We start from the raw sequence: 6,300 nt of genomic DNA on the forward strand, positions 1-6,300 counted from the left end.
TTGCATCTGGGTTCCTGTCCCCATTATTCTGTCTTTTCTGAGTGTGGTTGTTAGCAGTTGATGTTGGTAGTGCTTTTGGTTTCCTGAGCGCTCTAAACAGTTATCTGCAGGGATTGGGAGGATAGGTATGTTTGGAAAGGGTTTGAGATCTTCTGATGGGAAAGACTGTAGGAGTGAAAAAACACCATGGAGTAGACTAAATGTACCAACCATCTCAATCTCTGAAGTGCCACCATAGTTTAACTGTCTTTACCTTTGGGGGTGATATTTTTGATGGTCTTGATACTGTTACGTCTCCTGGCAGGGAGTTCTCTGAGACAATTGTCCACTGCCCATGCCACTTGTGTGGGGGACTGCTTGCTTCAACTCCCCCATGAGGAACAAGATGACAAAAAGTGGGTAGGGACAAGGTCATGCCTCCCAAGCCCACAATGGCCAACAGTGCAGGGTTGGTGCATCATGGAGCCGATGACATAGCTCCAGCAGAGGGAGTATCTCTCTGAAGAGCAGGCTTTGCAATGACTCCTACTTATGACAGTAGCATAAAAGCCAAAGTCCAGCCTTTTGTGATGAAATGTTCAGTATCTATTACCATAAGGGTCCAGTCTTTCAGGGGCCCCAAAACTACATGCATGCATCTCCTCTGCCATATTGATGGCAAGCTACCCAGAGTGACGTGAAGAAGACAGTCTGAAATGTGGGGCTAGAATGAAGAAAAGTGGGGTGTGGAGAAGCAGATCCATGAGTCATCAGGGTAGAGGTAATTGGATTAATTGAGTATGTGGTTACAAGAGGAGGAGGAAGGGGGAGGGGGAAACAAAGAAAAGATCCCTGTGGGATTTCAGCAGGAAAGGGAAGAGGCCATAAGGAGAAAATGTCAAAGGAGACAGCAAAGGAGAGATCAAGAACACAGGAGGAGAATCAGGAAAGACAACAGTACAGATGTCAAGGGAGGACAGGATACTGTGGAGAAGGGAATCATCAGTACCAAAGACCATAGAAAGGTCATGGAGGATGAGGATGAAGCACAGGCCTGAATTTTGGCCAAGAAGTTGTCACTGAAGCGTTTGGCAAGAGTGGTTTCACTAGAGTGGCAAGGACAGAAGCTAGACTGGAGTGGATCCAGGATAGATGAGAAGCTGAGACTGCAACTGTAGGTAAGTCTGTTCAGTGGACGTAGAGTTGGGAAGGGAAGGAGAAGGATGAGACAGTAGCTGGAGAGACTGGGTCATTTTTTTGAGCATGGGGATACTAGCACGTATTTGTATGCTGTGGGGAAGCAGCCAAAGCCAGAGGAGAGGCTGAACATGAAGGAAGTGAATGAGGTCAGCAGCTGTGAAGTGATGGTACAGGTGGAGTGACTGGAAGCAGGAGAGAGATCTCAGGGTCAGAGACTGGTGTAAAAGAGGAAAGAGTGAAGGGAGGAGAGATGGCAGTGGAGGAGAGAAGCCATCTTTCCCCTCAAAGAAGTTGATGAGATCCTGGGAAAAGAGCAAAAGTAACAAGGGAGTGGGAGAGGGCTGGAGGAAGAAGTTGAAGGATGCTGATAAGCAATTAATGTGTAGGTGTGAGGCTCAGTGAGAGAGGAAAGTCAAGATCTGTAGCAGGGAAGATGGTGTTGAAAAAGGAGAGGATGACTTTGTAATTGAAGTCCATCTGTTCCTGGAATTCTTGCTGAGGCATTCAAGGAAATAATTTGGGTGCATTTGGTTCATCAGCTGTTAAGAAATAAATCTTCATATGCTTTTGGTCCCCAAAAGACTGCACGTCTACTAATTCCAAAGGTTGTGAAGAACTACTTAGTATTTGGTGGGAATAGAACCCTGAAGGCTGAGGAGAGGATGAAAGAGAGACATAAATTTGGAGTATGATCCTGCCCGACTTTCTTGACTCAGGGTTAGTCAAGCCACAGTCAAAGGATTAATTTCTTTATAAAGACTGATTTTGTTCTATGCCTCAACTTTCCCACCACAAGATGGCATCAGTGTGCAGTAGCCGCATCAACTGGAAGGGTTCCAATAAAACCCCAGGTGGGAAAGGAGGATCAATGTGAAACAAAAACTGTTTTAAAAATAACAACAAATGAGTAAAAAATGGGCATTAGTTACTCATTTCTCTTATAATTATATTCTCAATTAGCTAATTTTTAATGCATAAAATTACCACTCATCAAATTAGTATAGGATGGCTGCTCATTGCAATACTGGTTGAATGAACACAATTTTGCCTGTATGTTAACTGTCAGTTGTTTGTCTATTTGGGATGAAGACAGTTTTAGGTTGCAAGAGGGCTAGGAAAGGGTCTATATGGGTCCACTGCTTTTCCTGTGAGCTAACGTTTGCATATCATATACTTCTAAGTCCTCTCTAATTTGTTTCTACAGATCTTTATTTTAATTAGTTTTATTGAAGTCCTGGGTATTTTATCCCCAATGCGTAAAATCTTGTAGTCCTTACATTTTTTTTTCTGTGCTTAATCAGGTAAAACTCCCTTTTGGCCTGATATTGTCTAGAATTCCTTTAAAATAAAAACCACCCCAATTCCTTTAGTAACTCGTTAATCTAAGTAATGTACCTATCTTGCTTAGATCTGACATGAATTCAGTTTGTTTTGTAGCACTGCAGACAGATATGTCTCCTGTAACTTTTTGGAGAAAGAAGATTCTTGAAATTCTGTATAATACTGCAGTGGTATGCGCTCACCACTCTGGCGCCTCTCCGCCGTCATTCCTGCTCTAGGACCCACATCTCTCCAAGGGCCATAGCCATGTCACACACTGTGTTCACCTTTCTGGGAGTCTGCTGCTCGGCCACTTCCCTTAGTGATTACTACAGCAAATTATCTGGCCACTTCCTCATGGCCCCAGCATCCTCTTTGCCCTTGCCCAAGGACCTCAGCCTGCAAACCCTAGTAGCCAGCTAGGAGCTGTCTCTCGCTCCCCTGGTTTCTGCTCACGACACTGCCCTGTCCAGGGTGCTGGCAGTTCTCTTAGCTGTCCAAAGACAAAGTTCTTCCTCCCTGGGCTCCCAGCAAGAATTGCCTTCCTCTGCCCTGCAGTTCCCTCTTTATATGGGCCTGCTTGGCCTTGATTGGCTGCACCCTTCAGCCCTTCTCTGATTGGCTGCCTCCAGTGCAGCCTCCCTAGGCTGCTTTTAACCCCCTTTCTGCCAGTGAGGGGCAGCCACCCCATCACAATTACCCTATTTCTATGATATTTTATTAGGTGGCTAAAGCTTTGTACAGTATTCCAAAATGTGTCTGTTTCCATATGTAGAGCTAAAATGTTGGCTTCTGTTAATAACTGATGTCCTCAGGTTTTGTTTGCTGATTTGCTTCTCATGACTCCCAGGCATAAGTGAGTTTGACTGCTGCCAGTTATCAAAAATGTCACGCTGGGAGAATTTAACTTCTAGTATCACAGGATTATACACCATGCCAAGGAATGTAGAGCCTTATCAAGCATTACCCACACATTCCTCTTTTGTTCTGTTTTTTAATGTATGGCCACTTAAGGACTATTCTTTTACATGCTGGTTGTCCCTAACCTCACTGCTACTGGACTCCTCCCACTATTTTCGTGGGAGTCATGGAATCCATGATTTAAAAAAAAATCAGTGGCATTCTGTGCGTAGTGTAAATGGTTGGGAGAATGGGATAGTGAGTCTTCCCATCAAGCACAGTATCTGGACTTCAGCAAATGCATAATGGCCCCCAGAGGAAAGCAATCCTGACCCTCCAGCCAATTGTCCAATAACGTGCAAGTTCTTTCCCGCTCCCCCTTGCAGCTATCAATTTGTGCCCCAGAACATAGTGCTTTATAAGTGGTATTATAACCATAAGTGTGGAGCCTGATCTTGCATGCTTTTCACACAAAGGACTCCCACTCGAGTCAATGGGAGTTACAGGCACCGAGGGCTTCCAGGATTGGACCTGGTATTGGTCATGAAATTATCTAGCTCCTTTATTAAAAACAAACAAACAAAAAAACCACTTTGACTTAATGAGCCACTGCAGCAGTCAATGCTATTAGAGAGGTGGGGATTGCTACTAGAGAGGGAGGGAAAGACTTTTTGTTCTTAAATGTAAAGAGCTAGATCAGGGCTCAGTCTGGCTTCTCCAAAACATGCCCACTCTTCATAACATTCATACCCTGCCTCCTCAGTGACTTTTGTCCAGACAGACTCTGATAAACTTCTATACCTGTTTGCACTGCTAACGGAGCAGGTGAATTACAGGAGGGCATTGCCTTCCTCTGAAGTATCAGACTAGATGGTCTAATGGTCTGCTGTAGCACAGAAACTATTACATTCATAACTCTTCACTATGGGTGAGAATCTCTCCAGTTCAGAGGTTCAGGGCTTTCTGTACTTTCATCTAATCTGTGTATTTATACTATGCGTACCAGCATTAACCCACATTAAAGGCTTAAATGGGGCATAGGGCTTTGTGTGTGTGGGGGGGGTGAATTTCACCCTGTTGTCATTGGTTTGCACTAATTTTATTTGTCTGCAAAGCAGTGACCCTGACTTCATTTTTGAAAATTGCCTCTCATGACTTCTGCCCTTTTCAACCCCAGACTTTTGCTAAACTGTCCCATGACAGCCACCATAGCACTAATTCATTACCTTCCATTTCTTCCCAGTGAGCTGCATAAATCGTTTATCGGCCCACTCCTGCCCTGTCCAAGTCATTCTGAAATTCTCTTGCCGTTGCCTTTTAAGTTGACAATGATTTGCCTCTGCAGTTTGTCATTATCTGTTCATCACCTTGCTACATTGTTCTTTTTCCAGACCACTGACACAAAACGTGAATAAAACCAGCCCTAATAGAGATCTTTGTGACTTTCTCCAAGTCATTATCCACCAGCCCAAACTGCAGCTGTCATAAGTAACGTCTAGCAGTATGAATGTCAAGGGAGAGCTGGCCCAAATTCTGTCCTTAGATGCACCGGTGTAAATCTGGAGCATTGCTAGCAGTAGAGTTACTTGGGGTTGGATCTCAGCGGGAGGTTTAATGGTTAAAATGGGGCATAGGGAGGGTAGGACGCCTTGGTTCTGTCACTAGCTCTCTGTGGAGCTGTGCTTTATAGGCCTTAGCCCAAGGAAGGAGTGGTATGAAGCTGCATGGACCCAGAATGACGACTGAGGAGGAATTTTGCTAGACTCAGCACTGTTCCTGAGCTGCCTGCATTGCAGGGGCATGGTGCAGACTGGACCACAATTTGGATTGGTGCAGCCTGTTCTGAAAAGTGTATCTGTTCCCCTCTGCAGGCCAGTGTAGAGGGAACTGGGGTGATGGTCTTGTCTCCTCCATGCCACGCTCTGCCCCTTGTGGGACTCGAGGGGAGGGGGGAGGCATAGTCTCCATGCTTCTGCACCACAGTGGTAAGCCACTTTGTGCTTTTTCTCCAGTGCCCCTACAGGAGGGCCCAGCACAATATAGCTGTCTGTCACTAACTGGCTATGTGGCCTTGAGCAAGTCCCTTCCCCTTTCAAGTGTGTCAGTTCTCCCAGCTGTAAAATGAGTGTGTTAAATCTTCTGTTGGGAAGCTTAATTGACAGTTGCAAAAGCCCACTGAGCTCCTTGGTTGAAAGGCACTACATAAGGGGAGCCTGATCCTCCAATGCCCTGCACCTGGTGTAGACGTTAAACTATGCAACTGTGTGTAAAGTGCTAGCCGTTCAGGATTCTCCGCTCGCTCACACCAGTGGCCGTCTGTTTCTGAACCCCCTCTGCGTTGATGTCTGTGACAACCCAAAGTGCAAGGGAGGGTAGAATCAGGACCATGAAGAGGTAAGAATTATTCTGTATTATTATTACATAGTCAGTTATTTTCTGATTCAAGTTGCTCCAGCACAGCTTTGTTTACTGACTGTGGGACAATACATCTTTTTGTAAAGTCCCTCAAAGAATTCCATCAGGTTCACAAGATGAGGCTGATGTCCTCTAGCCACATGCTGACCATGCCTAATTAAATAGTCGCTTTCTAGTTCTCACCCCATTATTTATTTTTTTTATCAGCACTGGTGTCGAAATTACAGGTCTTCAGTTTTATGTTTACATACCTGAGATTAGATCTGGACAAAAGGTCTGACATGCAAATATTGAAAGGCCATATCCCAAGCCACTCCAACAATGGTTTTTACCAACTAGGCCAGATGCTGTAAAAATTAGACTGATTCTGGAATATAATTTTACTCAATTTTGAAGTAAGAAAATTCAACAACCACTGTATTTTCAATTTCAGTGTTTGTGTAAGTTGTGAATGTTAATGTGATGGATGAGATGGCAGCTTTTGCT

Source organism: Gopherus evgoodei, chromosome 8 (genome assembly GCF_007399415.2).
Source record: "Gopherus evgoodei ecotype Sinaloan lineage chromosome 8, rGopEvg1_v1.p, whole genome shotgun sequence".
Classification (NCBI taxonomy): Eukaryota; Metazoa; Chordata; order Testudines; family Testudinidae; genus Gopherus; species Gopherus evgoodei.